The 16,017-nt window shown below is 42.2% G+C and overlaps 1 protein-coding gene across 2 annotated transcripts in view; it reads left to right on the forward strand.

Annotated features, from left to right (window-relative positions):
* LOC137427239 (uncharacterized) overlaps nt 1-15,781 on the forward strand; it is a 128,196-nt gene extending 112,415 nt beyond the window's left edge. For both annotated transcript variants that reach the window (XM_068116571.2, XM_078778540.1), the window contains 2 exons: nt 14,823-14,925; nt 15,316-15,781. The gene's annotated coding sequence lies outside the window, so the exon portion shown is untranslated. The remainder of the gene's footprint in view (nt 1-14,822; nt 14,926-15,315) is intronic.
* Nucleotides 15,782-16,017: the final 236 nt, after the last annotated feature.

Here is a 16,017-nt window from a genome sequence, read left to right on the forward strand (position 1 = left end):
ATGGATATTTTTTTTGGGATGAATTGATTTGGTGAGCAAGTCGAAAGCAGCCTTTTAAAGAAGAAGAAGAAAAAGGTGTTATAAAATATGACGGAATACATAACTTGAGGGGAAAGTGTAAACATTGAAGGTTAATGAGTGAAAACTATCTGGGGAAATGGGGGAGAAACACGTGGTCGAAGAACGAACGAACGAATAAGAATGAATAAACGAATGAGAACAGAGAAGGAAATGTTTTTTTTTTTTTTTTTTTTTTTGAGTTGAGATTTACACAAGGAAGTAGGCTATGGGTGAAAAGACTGGGAATACAGAGAACGAAAGTTATTGGATCACAAACGACGGACCACTGAGAGAAAAACAAAGCCTCAAGGTTGTACAGTGCACACTGTACAAGGCCTTGCTCGCGACACGGCAAACAGACGATCAATTTATGAAAGATAAACACCGAGAAACAACCAAAGTTGCACACAATAACTTCACACACCGAAAGATAAATACAGTTTCGACAAAATACAATTGTGAACAGACTTAACTTCGAAAAACGTGGAGACCGTGTGGAGCTTCGAAAATCCCTGCCGCCGTCTCCAAGATCTCGCGAGATGATCAACTTCACCCTCAACATCGACGGTATCCCAGTATCCACCTCCCCTCACATCCGGAATCTTGGCATCATCTTTGACCAAACCCTCTCCTTCGACAAACACACTAAACAGATCACTAAGACAGCCTTCTTTCATCTGAAAAACATTGCCCGTCTCCATCCATTCCTCTCCTCCACAGCTGCAGAAACCCTCATCCATGCCTTCATCACTTCCCGTCTGGACTACTGCAACAGCCTCCTCTATGGTTCACCCTCAAATATCATCAATAAACTTCAATACATTCAGAACTCCGCTGCCCGTCTACTCACCCACTCCCGGGCCCGGGACCACATCACACCCCCGTCCTTCACAAGCTCCACTGGCTCCCCATCTCCCAGAGAATCCAGTACAAAATCCTCCTCCTGACCTACAAAGCCCTCCATAACCTGGCCCCATCCTACCTGACTGACTTCCTGCCCAGACACACTCCCACCCGCACCCTCCGCTCTGCTGCTGCCAACCTCCTGTCCCCCCCCCCCCCCCCCCCCATCCGGACCAAACTCAGATCCTGGGGGGACAGGGCCTTCTCCATCGCCGCTCCCACATTCTGGAACTCACTACCTCAAACCATCAGAGACTCCTCCTCACTCACCACATTCAAATCATCACTCAAGACCCACCTGTTCAACACCGCATTCAACCCCTGACCATCTCTTCTCCTTCTCCTTCCTTTCTGTTTGGTTATTTAATTATGTATTTTTGTCTTTTTTGTCTTTGTTTTACGTACTATGTCAAAGCGTCTTTGGGTTTCTTGAAAAGCGCTATACAAAATAAATGTATTATTATTATTATTATTATTATTATTATATTTATTCACAACATCAACAACAAAGATATCGCGGCATATTTATTAACAACAAAGATATCACGGCACATTTATTAACAACAAAGATATCACAGCACATTTATTGACAACAAAGATATTGCGGCATATTTGTTCACAACAAAGATATTGCGGCATATTTATTAACAACAAAGATATCGCTGCATATTTATTCACAACATTAACAACAAAGATATCGTGGCATATGTATTAACAAATATATCGCGGCACATTTATTAACAACAAAGATATCGTGGCACATTTATCAACAACAAAGATATTGTGGCATATTCTCAACAACAACAAATATATCGCAGCATATTTGTTAACAACAAAGATATTGCGGCATATTTGTACACAACATTAACAACAAAGATATTGCGGCATATTTATTAACAACAAAGATATCGCTGCATATTTATTAACAACAAAGATATCGCGGCACATATATTAACAACAAAGATATTGCGGCACATTTATTAACAACAAATATATCGCTGCACATTTACAACATAGATATTGCGGCATAATTATTCACACCATTAACAACAAAGATATTGCGGCATATTTATTAACAACAAAGATATTGCGGCATATTTATTCACAACATCAACAACAAAGATATCGCAACATCTTTGTTAACAACAAAGATATTGCGGCTTATTTATTCACAACATCAACAACAAAGATATCGCGGCATATTTATTAACAACAAATATATCACGGCACATTTATTAACAACAAAGATATCACAGCACATTTATTGACAACAAAGATATCGCGGCATATTTGTTAACAACAAAGATATTGCGGCATATTTATTCACACCATTAACAACAAAGATATCGCAGCACATTTATTAACAACAAAGATATCACAGCACATTTATTAACAACAAAGATATCGCGGGATTTTTGTTAACAACAAATATATTGCGGCATAATTATTCACAACATTAACAACAAAGATATCGCGGCATATTCTCAACAACAAAGATATCGCGGCACATTTATTAACAACAAAAATATTACGGCACATTTATTAACAACAAAGATATTGCGGCATATTCTTAACAACAAATATATCGCGGCATATTTATTAACAACAAAGATATCGCGGCATATTCTCAACAACAAATATATCGCGGCATATTTATTTACAAGAAAGATATTGCGGCATATTTGTGAACAACAAAGATTTCGCTGCATATTTATTCACAACATTAACAACAAAGATATCGTGGCATATTTATTAACAACAAATATATCGCGGCACATTTATTAACAACAAAGATATCGTGGCACATTTATCAACAACAAAGATATTGCGGCATATTCTCAACAACAAGTATATCGTGGCATATTTGTTAACAACAAAGATATTGCGGCATATTTGTACACAACATTAACAACAAAGACATCGCGGCATATTTATTAACAACAAAGATATCGCTGCATATTTATTAACAACAAAGATATCGCGGCACATTTATTAACAACAAATATATCGCGGCATATGTATTAACAACAAAGATATCACTGCATATTTATTAACAACAAAGATATCGCGGCACATTTATTAACAACAAAGATATCGCGGCACATTTATTAACAACAAAGATATTGTGGCACATTTATTAACAACAAATATATATTGCGGCACATTTATTAACAACAAAGATATTGCAGCATATTCTTAACGACAAATATATCGCGGCATATGTATTAACAACAAAGATATCGTGGCATATTTATTAACAAAAAATATATCGCGGCACATTTATTAACAACAAAGATATCACGGCACATTTATTAACAACAAAGATATATTGCGGCATATTTGTTAACCCGAAAAGACCGACTGGACAACCCTCCCATCCACTTTCTGAATACTCCTCTCCAAGAAGTTCTGTCACTCAAGCTTTTGGGTCTCACTATCTGCCATGATCTTTCCTGGGAAAACCACATTTCAAATCTGGCCTCCAAAGCCAGTCGCCGACTGGGCATCTTCCGTCGTGCGAAGTCCTTCCTTGGCACACCTGAGCTCCTCACCACATACAAGGCTTTCATCCGCAGCTCAATGGAATACTGCTCTCCCCTCTGGGCTGGTGCTCCTGCCTCACACCTAGCTTGTCTTCACGCTGTTGAAACCAAAGCATTCAGAATCATTGGAATCTCCCGCTATGAAGCTAACTCCAAGGGCCTCTCACTCACTCACCGCAGGCAGGTTGGTGGTCTTTCCGTCTTCTACCGACTCCTCTCTGGCCTTGCCCCCCCAGCTCTCTCTGGGCTCTTTCCCGCAAATATTCCTGCAGGTCGCACAAGATCTGCCTGCAACCCTCTTATGGTTAAACTGCCAAAATCAAGACTCTGCTCACCTTCACTCCTTCATTCCTCTTTTCTCCCGCCTCTGGAACAAACTCCCTCACTCTCTTCAATCCCACTCCACCCTCCAGGTCTTTAAAACAGCTGTTCACCACCATCTCTTATCTTCCCCCATCCAAAACCTTGATCTTTTCTATCCCTGCTAATTTCACCCCAATTCCACTTTTTTGAAATACCAACTTCTGTCCTGGAAGTCCTTGGTGTCCTTGTGTTTGATACTTCTACCACCCCCCCCCCCCCCACCCCCTTCCCACGCCTCCTCCCCCCAAGCCCTCTCCCTCCCACACATCTCCCTGCTCTTAAATGTTGTGTGCTCTCAAGTGTTTGTGTGCTTACCCCTCTCTTGTCTTCTGCTCCCTCTTTTTATATATTTTGTTTGTCTGGTTGATTTGTTTGTGAAGTAAATGTCAGCTCTTTCACGAGCCTCGATTCAGTATACAAAAAAACAAACAAAAAAAACGACAAAGATATTGCGGCATATTTATTAATAACAAAGATATCGCTGCATATTTATTAACAACAAAGATATCACGGCACATTTATTAACAACAAAGATATCACGGCACATTTATTAACAACAAAGATATATTGCGGCATATTCTTAACAACAAATATATCGCGGCATATTTATTAACAACAAAGATATTGCGGCATATTTATTAACAACAAATATATGGCGGCACATTTATTAACAACAAAGATATCACGGCACATTTATGAACAACAAATATATCGCGGCACATTTATTAACAACAAATATATCGCGTCATATTTATTAACAAAGATATTAATAATAATAATAATAATAATACATTTATTTTATATAGCGCTTTTCAAGAAGCCCAAAGGCGCCCAAAAGCGTGGTGGTTCAGCTGTTGTAGATGTTGTCAATTTTGCTTTGGAAGAATGAAAGGAAGGAGATGCAGTTTTCTACTGTGAATGACTGGGTGGTGGTGTTCATGGGGCTGAGGAGTTTGTTTCTTGTAGAGAAGAGTGCTTTTGGGTTTCCAGAGCCAGAGTGGATAATTTGAGAGTAGTAGGCGGAGCGGGCGCGGGAGAGGGCATCTTTGTAGTGCTGTAGGTGGTGCTTGTAGGCTTGGGAGTGAATTGTGAGACCTGTTTTATTGCGGAGTCTTTCAAGTTGGTGAGCACGAGTTTTCATCAGGTGGAGTTCAGGGGTAAACCAGGGAGCAGAATGGGTGAAAGAAACTGTTTTGGTTTTAATAGGCGCAAGCTGGTCAAGGCAGGAGGAGAGAGTGTGGTTGTAGTAGTCAGTGAGGTCAGAAGGGGTGTGGAGGTCAACGAAGGGAGAAGTGGACATTTTTTCAGAGAGGGTGGATGAGAATGAGGTAGGTGAAAGAGCGTTTAGCTTACGGAAGTTGATAGTGCGATAATGCCTTGGTGCTGGGGTGGGGATGTTGATGGTCAAAGTGATGGCTAAGTGGTCAGAGAGGGTGAGGTCGGAGCCAGAGAGATGGTTCAAAATTAATCCAGTAGAGCAGACAAGGTCCAGAATGTGCCCACGGTTATGGGTAGGAAAGGATATTGCGGCATATTTGTTCACAACAAAGATATTGCGGCATATTTATTAACAACAAAGATATCGTGGCACATTTATTAACAACAAATATATCGCGGCACATTTATTAACAACAAAGATATTGCGGCATATTCTTAACAACAAATATATTGCGGCATATTTATTAACAACAAAGATATCGCGGCATATTTGTTAACAAAGATATTGCGGCATATTTATTCACAACATTAACAACAAAGATATTGCGGCATATTTATTAACAACAAATAAATTGCGGCATATTCTTTACAACAAAGATATCACGGCATATTTATTAACAACAAAGAAATTGCGGCATATTCTTAACAACACAGATATCACTACATATTCTTAACAAAGTTATTGCGGCATATTTATTAACAACAAAGAAATTGCGGCATATTCTTAACAACAAAGATATCACGGCATATTTTTAACAAAGATATCGCGGCATATTTATTAACAACAAAGATATCGAGGCATATTCTTAACAACAAAGATATCGCGGCATATTTATTAACAACAAAGATATTGCGGCACATTTATTAACAACAAATATATCGCGGCACATTTATGAACAACAAAGATATTGCGGCATAATTATTCACAACATTAACAATAAAGATATCGCAGCATATTTATTAACAACAAAGATATCGCGGCACATTTATCAACAACAAAGATATCACGGCACATTTATTAACAACAAAGATATTGCGGCATATTCTTAACAACAAATATATCGCGGCATATTTATTAACAACAAAGATATTGCGGCATATTCTCAACAACAAAGATATTGCGGCATATTCTTAACAACATATTCAACTTAACAACATGCGGCATATTCAATTGGAGGTCTCGTGAGATCTGGAGATGATGTCACGGATTTTCGAAGCTCCACACGATCTCCACGTTTTCAAAGTTAAGTCTGTTCACAATTGTATTTTATCGAAACTGTATTTTATCTGTCGGCGTGTGAACTTATAGTGTGTCCCTTGGATGTTTCTCTGTGTTTATCTTTCATAAATTATTCGTTTCTGTTTGCCGCGCGTGTGAGGCCTTGCAGGCTCAGGCTTCCTCTGTCGAAGTTTGTTTCTTCTTTCGTTTGTTTTGCTAGGTTTTTGATTTTCCCTTCTCCCCCAAACTTCACCGAACATCTACTCTTTGTCTAACGTTGTAACCCCCACCCCCCCCCCCTCTCCCACCTCCCCTCCCCCAAAAAAACAAAAAACTTTTATTTCCTTTTCTCCTCGAGTGCTTTTGTCCCATCGTGTGCTTTTGCCTCTGCCCACGTGCGCTGTCTCGCCCCGCCCCCATTATCCCCTTGCCTTGCACCTTTTGCCCTGTTCAAGTGACTCGTCGTCCCTCGAGGCTCCCTTTCCCCATTGGTATTTTTGTGAATACTAGGGCATGCCCGTACTATATATATATAGGACGTGCCCGTAAGTGCGTGATGTTACCGTACAATGAATGTATCGTCCCGACGCCGCAGCTCGGATGGCGCTGCAGTTAATCGGGCCCCCAAATTCCTCATCGACGATAACTAAACAATATATTATATGAATCGCACCGTACATACCTCCTTCTAGATCTTGTTCTTGTCTTGATATACTCACTCAGGCTCACTCTATCACGACTGAGTCCTCCCAGCTCCTCCAAATGGCGCCCGCTAGCCGCTACGTAAGTCCGGAAGTGACGTCCTCATTTGACTGTCCGGAAGGTCGCAAATCGCAGTTACGATGAATCGCAAATTAGTTTTAATTAGTTTTAAAACATAGTTTAACGGCAACATAGTTTGCCGACGGGAAATAAATGAATACGCTCTCAAATGTGCCATCCGAGGCAGAGTCTGTTCGCCACGTTCGGCACACGTGATAGCTCGCTGCTCTCTGATTGGTTGAATCGTTTTTTGGACATAGCTCGGTAACTACTTCTGCGATTAATTTAAAACCTTGAAAAGGCACATCCTCGGGTCCCCAGCAATATACCTGGCAAGTTTCAAGTATATCGGACCGGTAGTTGTCGAGAAACAGCGGTCACAGACAAACATACAAACATACAAACATACAAACATACAAACAAACATATGTCACCCACAGGGTGAACCGTATCTTGCCCCTGCATCTGTCTATTTTACCTTTTGGTCAAAATTGAATGACCTTCAAAATGACCTTGAAGGTCAAGGCCGATCGACACCAAAAACTAATCAGCTGAGCGCCATACCACACCCTATATACCCACCAAGTTTGGAGATCATAAGATCAAAGTTACTCAAAAAATAAGGGTTTCGTTGACCTCCATGATTGACCGCAAAGTGACCTTGACCTTTGACCTTGACCTTAATAATTTCGTATGGTGAATAGTATGTCTTCATGACCAACGCACATGAAATATTGAAAGATTTTGATGAGAACTGAGGAAATAATTTTTTCATGAAAATTCCGTTTTTTCGTCATGACGTCATCAAATGACGTCATAGCGTCAAACTGTTTACAGATCTGGGAAGCACTCATCAAGGGCATTCATATGAGGTATTACTCGATATGGTACCTACGATTTCAAAATTTGACCTTGGGGTCAATAATTTTCGACCTCCAGCGCTAACCATGAAGGTCAAGGCCGATCGCCACCAAAAACTAATCAGCTGAGCGCCGGACCATATACTAGATTCCCATGAAGTTTGGAGACGATCCGATCAAAGTTACTCAAAAAATTAGTGTTTCGTCGACCTCCATGATTGACCACAAAGTGACCTTGACCTTTGACCTTGACCTTCAAAATTTTGTGTGCTGAAGGGTATCTCTATAGGACTCTGATATGCGAAGTTACAGGAGTTTCCAATAATAACTGTGGTCTACAGAGTGATCTAAACGTGAAAAAAAAAATGATTAACCACAAACAAACATACAAGCTGACTAATACATCTTGCAAAAACTTCGTTTTGGCAAGATAACAAACATACACACAGAGATTAGTGGAATTATAGATAGATAAGATTGTTCTTCACGGTTCTGTTTAAATATGTTTAAACTTTCCCCTGGAATGTTTTATTCAGTCGTATATTACAAGACGCTGTTTTTCTTCCTATTTAAAAGGCTCCTTTCAATTTCCTCTTAAACTCATTCCATTTCCAAAAAATATTCAATCTCTTATAATTCTTTCTCACTACATGCTCTAAATTCTCATTCATTCCACCCTCCTCCATCGTTCTTAAATGGATCGCTAACTTGAAAATCACAACAAACCCAATTTGTTATAAATGTTCATCTTTCATAAATCATCCACTTTCTAAACTCCCCCCTTGCCCCTCCCCTCCTAAACTCCTAAATTCGCCCCTCCCCCTCCCCTCCTAAATATTCCTCCTAAACTGCCTTCCTTGCCCCCCTTGCCCCTCCCCTCCAAATCTCCCCCTTGCCCCCTCCCCTCCTAAACTCCCCCCTTGCCCCTCCCCTCCTAAACTCCCCACTTGCCCCTCCCCTCCTAAACTCCCCCCTTTCCCCTCCCCTCCTAAACTCCCCTCTTGCCCCTCCCCTCCAAATCTCCCCCCTTGCCCCTCCCCTCCAAAAATCTCCCCCCTTGCCCCTCCCCTCCTAAACTCCCCCTTGCCCCTCCCCTCCTAAACTCCCCCCTTACCCCTCCCGTTCAAAACTCCCCCCAACCCCTCCCCTTCAAATCTCCCCCCCAACCATCCTTCCCAAATTCTCCCTCCTCCCACCTCCTTCTCAAAGCTGCCTCCTCCCCACTTTGTCTCCCTTCTATCTCATACCTCCACCTCCCCCAACCTTCTACTTTCCTCCCCCCCCCCCCCCCCCTCAAACAACCCCTCACGGTGCCTCATCCCATCACCATCAAACCTTTCGTCCTCCTCATCCTTCCCTTTCTTGTAACTCTTCTGTAATCTCTGACACACTATCAACTGCTCTCCCTACCTCCCCCTCTCACCCTTCATCTGACCCTACCCCTCCCCTCCCCTCCCCTGTCCTGCACCCGATGCTCCCCCTCTCTCCTCATTAGCGGTATGGACCTCAAACATCCGGGGCCTTCGCTCAAACCTGATTGATCTCTCCATTCAGGTTGCTTCTGACAATCCAGACTTGATCTGCTTAACAGAAACTTTCCTCCTTCAAGATGTCTCTGATTCCTTAATATCTCTTCCTGGTTACTCCCTCCTCCGGTATGATAGACCTGAGCCTCGTCCTGGTGGTGGATTTGCTATCTTTATCAAAAACTCTCTTCCTCACTCTCCCTGCACTGCCCTCTCTCCACCCCACCCCCAGGAGTACCTCTGGCTATGGCTTCCTCTCCGCTCCCACCTTCTGTTCATATGTGTTCTGTACCGTCCTCCAAACAGTGATGACTCCATTTACATTTCGCTGTCGGACAACATGGACCAACTTCTATCAACTCATCCAAACTCTCTCTTCCTCGTATGTGGCGACTTCAACTGTCATCATGCCAGCTGGCTGGGTGTGGTTCATCTCTCACCAGCCATGGCACCTCAGCAAAGGACTTCTGCGACTCATTGGGACTGACACAATCTGTCAATTTCCCGACCCGGATCTCAGTCAATGGAGTATCTTCTCTTCTGGACTTGGTTATGACTAACTTCCCTGCAAAAGTCTGTTGCTCTTCTTCTGCTCCAATCGGTTCTTCTGATCATGTGCTTGTTAAAGTGGACATCTCTCTGGCCATTCTCAGAGAGCCTCCTCAGCGCCGACGAGTCTGGCATTTCACTCAGGCCGACTGGCACGGGCTGCAAGCAGCCATCAATCATCTGGACTGGTCTCCCATCTCTACTGCCTCTGACATCAATTCTTCCTGGGAATTCTTCCAAAGCAAACTGCTCTCTCTCATGCACAGATTTATCCCTTCTCGTCTTCAGTTGTCTTACCCTTCCTCCCGTCCATGGTACACTGAATCTTGTGGTGAGGCAGTTGCCCTGAAACAACTTGCCTTTGCCTCTTGGAAGGCAAATCCAACTGAAGGCAATCTCAGTTCCTTCCACCAAGCTCGAAACAAGTGTGTGCCTACCCTCAAGAGTGCCAGGAAGCACTATCTCTCCACACTCAAGATTGAACTCTCAAACCTGTCTCCTTCCTCCAAATCCTGGTGGCGTCTGGTCAAACCGTTTCTTGTGTTTTTTCCCCCTCCACCCCCTCCCTTACCTCAAATGTCTACACAGTTGACACTGCACGTGACAAAGCCGAATGCCTCAACTCTGTGTTTGCCTCAAAATCTTGTGTCCCAAACCCATCTCTCTCTGTTCCCACCTTTCCCAATCGAACCCAACTGCTCCTGGACTCTGTGTCATTCTCTCCTGACAAGGTGGAGAAGTTTTTATCAAACCTCGACTCTGATTCTGCAACTGGACCAGACGGCATCAGCCCACAGGTCCTAAAATCCTGCTCTGCCGCTCTATCTCACCCTGTCTCTCTGTTCTTTTCACCCTCTCTTTTGCTCAAGGTCATCTGCCAGCATCTTGGAAATCAGCAAACATTACCGCTGTACACAAAAAGGTGCAAAAACAGATCCTTGCAACTACAGACCAATCAGCCTGCTTCCAATTATCAGCAAAGTCATGGAATCCATCATTGCTTCGGATATCAAATCCTTCCTCTTCTTCAATGGCTTGATCTCTGATCATCAATTTGGATTCAGACCAGGTCATTCCACTCTGGACATGTTGCTTCTGCTGTCTCTACAATGGATGGAGGTCCTCAATGCCAAACAGGAAATCAGAGCTGTCTCACTTGACATATCACGTGCCTTCGATACGGTCTGGCACCCAGCTCTGCTCACCAAACTCTCCTCCTATGGTATCCATGGAAATCTCCACTCATGGCTTGCGGACTTCCTCTCTGGTCGTAGGCAACGTGTGGCCCTGAATGGATTTCTCTCATCTCCCCTTCCTGTTCTGGCTGGAGTTCCCCAAGGTAGTGTTCTGGGCCCTGTGCTATTTCTGGTCTTCATCATTGATCTCTCTGACTCTCTGGAAAATCCTCTCTATCTCTTTGCTGATGACTCCACTATCTGTCGCTCCATTCCTCATCCCTCAGATCGGCAGTCTGCAGCCTCCTCACTCTCTGCAGACCTGGACAAAATCACGGACTGGTCAAACAAGTGGAACATGTCTTTCAATCTTGACAAATCTCACACTCTTACAATGTCTCTCCGAAAGGACCGATTGGAAAACCCTCCCATCTACTTTCTCAACAATCCTCTCCAAGTTCTGTCGCTCAAGCTATTGGGTCTCACTATCTGCCATGATCTTTCTTGGGAAAACCACATTTCCAAGCTGTCCTCCAAAGCCAGTTGCCGACTGGGCATCCTCCGTCGTGTGAAGTCCTTCCTTGGCACACGTGAGCTCCTCACCACATACAAGGCTTTCATCCGCAGCTCAATGGAATACTGTTCCCCCCTCTGGGCTGGTGCTCCTGCCTCACACCTAGCTCGGCTTCACGCTGTTGAGGCCAAAGCTTTCAGAATCATTGGAATCTCCTGCGATGAAGTTAACTCCGAGGGCCTTTCACTCACTCACCGCAGGCAGGTTGGTGGTCTTTCTGTCTTCTACCGACTCCTCTCCGGCCTTGCTCCCCCAGCTCTCTCTGTGCTCTGTCCCCCCAATATTCCTTCAGGTCGCACAAGATCTGCCTGCAACCCTCTTATGGTTAAACTGCCAAAATCTAGGCTCTCTGCTCACCTTCACTCTTTCATTCCCGTTTTCTCCCGCCTCTGGAACAAACTCCCCCACTCCCTTCAATCCCACTCCTCCCTCCAGGTCTTTAAAACAGCTGTTCACCACCATCTCTTATCTTCCCCCATCCAAAACCTTGATCTTTTCTACCCCCGCTAATTCACCCCAGAGCCCTTGCAGTGTTGATATGTTTTATACCTCTTCCACCTCCCCCCAAGCCCTCCCCCTCCCACATTTCTCCCGATGTCTCTGCTCTCAAATGTTGTGTCTGTGTCCCTCCCCCTCTCTCCCCATCTTGTCTGCCGCTCCCCTTGTTTTTTGTGTTTTGTGTGTCAATTTGACTTTTTGTGTGATTAATGTTAGCTCTTTCACAAGCCTCGATCTTGTATACAAAAAAAACAAACAAAAAAAACAACAAAGCTATTGCGGCATATTTATTAACAAGATATTGAGGCATATTCTTAACAACAAAGACATCGCGACATATTTATTAACAACAAAGATATTGCGGCATATTTATTCACAACATTAACAACAAAGATATTGCGGCATATTTATTCACAACATTAACAACAAAGATATTGCGGCATATTTATTAACAACAAAGATATCGGGGTGCATTTATTAACAACAAAGATACCGCAGCACATTATTAACAACAAAGATATTGGGGCACATTTATTAACAACAAATATATCGCGACATATTTATTAACAACAAAGATATTGCGGCATACTTGTACACAACATTAACAACAAAGGTATCGCGGCACATTCATTAACAACAAAGATATCGCGGCATATTTATTGGCAACAAATATATTGTGGCATATTCTTAACACCAAAGATATCGCGGCATATTTATTAACAACAAAGATATTGCGGCACATTCATTAACAACAAAGATATCGCGGCATATTTATTAACAACAAATATATTGTGGCATATTCTTAACACCAAAGATATCGCGGCATATTTATTAACAACAAAGATATTGCGACATATTTGTTCACAACAAAGATATCGCGGCACATTTATTAACAACAGAGATATCGCGGCACATTTATTAACAACAAAGATATCGCTTCATATTTATTAACAAAGATATTGTGGCATATTTGTTAAAAACAAAGATATTGCAGCATATTTATTAACAACAAAGATATTGCGGCATATTCTTAACAAATATATCGTGCCATATTGATCAACAACAAATGAAAAAAAGTCTGTAGCAATCGAGGTGCGTTCTGTTGCCTTGTAAACAGCCCAGGTAATTCACCCCCCAAGTAAACACCGCCAGTAAAAAAAATTTAAATCTAATTCAAAAATATTAGAATTTACCCGGGGGTTTGGATTAATTTTAAACAACTTTTACTTATTTTATTTCCCAGGAGCATTTCCGTGTTTCAGGGTGGGGCCGACACAGACGACGTCATTAGATTTTCTCCATGGAGCAAAAATAGGAATGAACATGGAGGACGTCCTCGGAAAGAAAAATCTCCTTCGTAAAGCTGGTACGTCATCGAGCATGATCTGGAGCTTCTTCGGATTTGAAAATAATCCGGAAAAACCGAGCGAGATTTTAAATCCGAAGCAAGTTTGAATCGTGCTCTGCAGCAAGAAGTTGTATTACATGTCGACTACCTCTGTGATGCATAAGCATCTGAAGTCATTCCATTCAAAGGAAGCTCGTGATTGTGGAATGGAAAAAGGCATGCTAAACGTTACTGAGATCACTCGCCATCATCGGCAAATTGGAAACAATCCACTAGCACTGATTCGAGATCGCACAACCTTGCTCAACAGTCACTCCTGGTAAGCTACTCCCCTCTTCCCCACAACTTATTCGACTATAATAAATAAGCCCATTGTTTGTTTGTACTTTTCTCCTCATAACGTCCCTTAAACTTGGTTTGTCGCCCTCTTTTCCCCCTCTCAACGTCCCTTAAATTTGGTTTGTTGCCCTCTCACCATCCCTTAAGTTTGGTAGTTTGTCACCCTCTTTTGCCCTCTCACTAACCCTTAAATTTGGTTTGCCGACCTCTTTTGCCCTTCATAACGTCCATTAAACTTGGTTTGTCACCATCTTTTGCCCTCTCCCCATCCCTTAAGTTTGGTTTGTCGCCCTCTTTTGCCCTTTCACCATCCCTTAAGTTTGGTTTGTCGCCCTCTTTTTCCCCTCTCAATATCCCTTAAGTTTGGTAGTTTGTCACCCTCTCTTGCCCTCTCAACTTCCGTTAAGTTTGATTTGTCACTCTCTTTTGCCCTCTTTACATCCCTTAAGTTCGGGTTTTGCCCTCTTTTATGAAATTTGCAATAATCTTTTCTATTATATTCGTTTTATTTGTCTCCTCGTGGAGCCTCTTCGTCACCTGTGCAATCTCTCGTAAAACCTTATGTCGCCACATGCATATACCTGGCTGTTAATGCCGGGCAACAACTGACATTGATCTTTATTTCGTTGTTTATTGATCAATGATTTGGAGGCAGCAAGTATTAGGTGTACCAGAAAGTAATGTCGTTTTTTATGCTGGGTATACAGCTTAAAAAATGACATTACTTTCCGGTACACCTAATATGTCATCGGATTGCCTTAATGCCTTAGTAATATAGCGACAAACTTGCTTTGGCTTCCAAATATGAAGCTTCAAATTTCGGATTTCATTGTTGTGGGTCATAATGTGAGAACACGTGCTACCTTCGTCACTGGGTTGATGCAGGGAAGAGGACCGCCTCGTGCTTTTCGAGTGCCGGAGGCTTGGGACTTCCCTACGGGCCTTTACCACCATGGCTTCCAGACTGCAGGGAAAAAATGCAGTGCAGGTAAATTTATTTTCAATTTTCTATTGATCTACCTTTTGATGGAATTGATATACTTTATAGTGGTGGAGTGGGAGGATAATGATCTATTGCCCTCTTATAGGATTTAATCATCTTTGTCCACTGATTGATCAGGAGTAAATACTGTTCACCACATCGTGTGTGGTTTGTGAGAATATAATGTTCACCACATTACATGTAGTTTGTGAGAATATAATGTGCACCACATTGAGTGTGGTTGTGCTTGCACGTTGTTGGGATTTTTTCTTTGTTCTTGTCTGCTATCACATTTGGCTGTTTTTGGTTTGATTATTTATTAAGGAAAACTTTTTTCTCTCCTTTGATTCTTTTCCACTTTTAAATGGAACTCTGTTTTGCTTTGTGCTATTACAGGTACTTACTCGCTATCAGGAGCTTTTGCGCCTTTTCCACCTGGTGAAAGGTGAGCCGGGACCTGCCTGTCAGTACAACTCGACTTCCTCCGAAGATGGGTTGTCTGTTTGACAATGTTTCGCGATCCCAATGTTCTTTCCTTGGCCATAAGTGGTATTTATCCTAGTTAATTGTTCATCCTTACTCTCTGACGTTTTCATTTCATTAGATTGTGGCACTTGGATTATAAAATGAGGCTTGAATCACTGATTATTTGGCAAAAGTGCTGAATAAGTGTTCAAAGCAGATGAGAGGTGTATACTGGGAGAAGACGAACCGTACATTTGTATTATTATTTGTTAAATGAGACAGTTCACGACGCCGTGTGTTATATTTTTGTGTACCTTTTGAATTACGTGGAACAAGCTGGTGTAATAAGTGTTTCACTGTATATTTAATTTGAAATAAATTTTGTATTAACGTTAAAGTGCAAAAGTCTGTTGGTTTGTTGTATTACTTCCTTGTTCTTGATATTGCTGCGGTTTTGAGAACCCACACTCTTGTAAATATCACATCATTAAAGGTTAAAGGTAGCACCCCATAGTTAGGCCACAAGCAACACGTAGGTCACCATAGGACTTCAGTTATTTCATTAGTATGTGTATAGATAAGGCCATGTTTCCAATAGTTGAATCTGCGTTGTGTCAATCAAATAAGGAGTAG

Source organism: Myxine glutinosa, chromosome 5 (genome assembly GCF_964187855.1).
Source record: "Myxine glutinosa chromosome 5, kmMyxGlut1.1, whole genome shotgun sequence".
NCBI classification, from domain to species: domain Eukaryota; kingdom Metazoa; phylum Chordata; class Myxini; order Myxiniformes; family Myxinidae; genus Myxine; species Myxine glutinosa.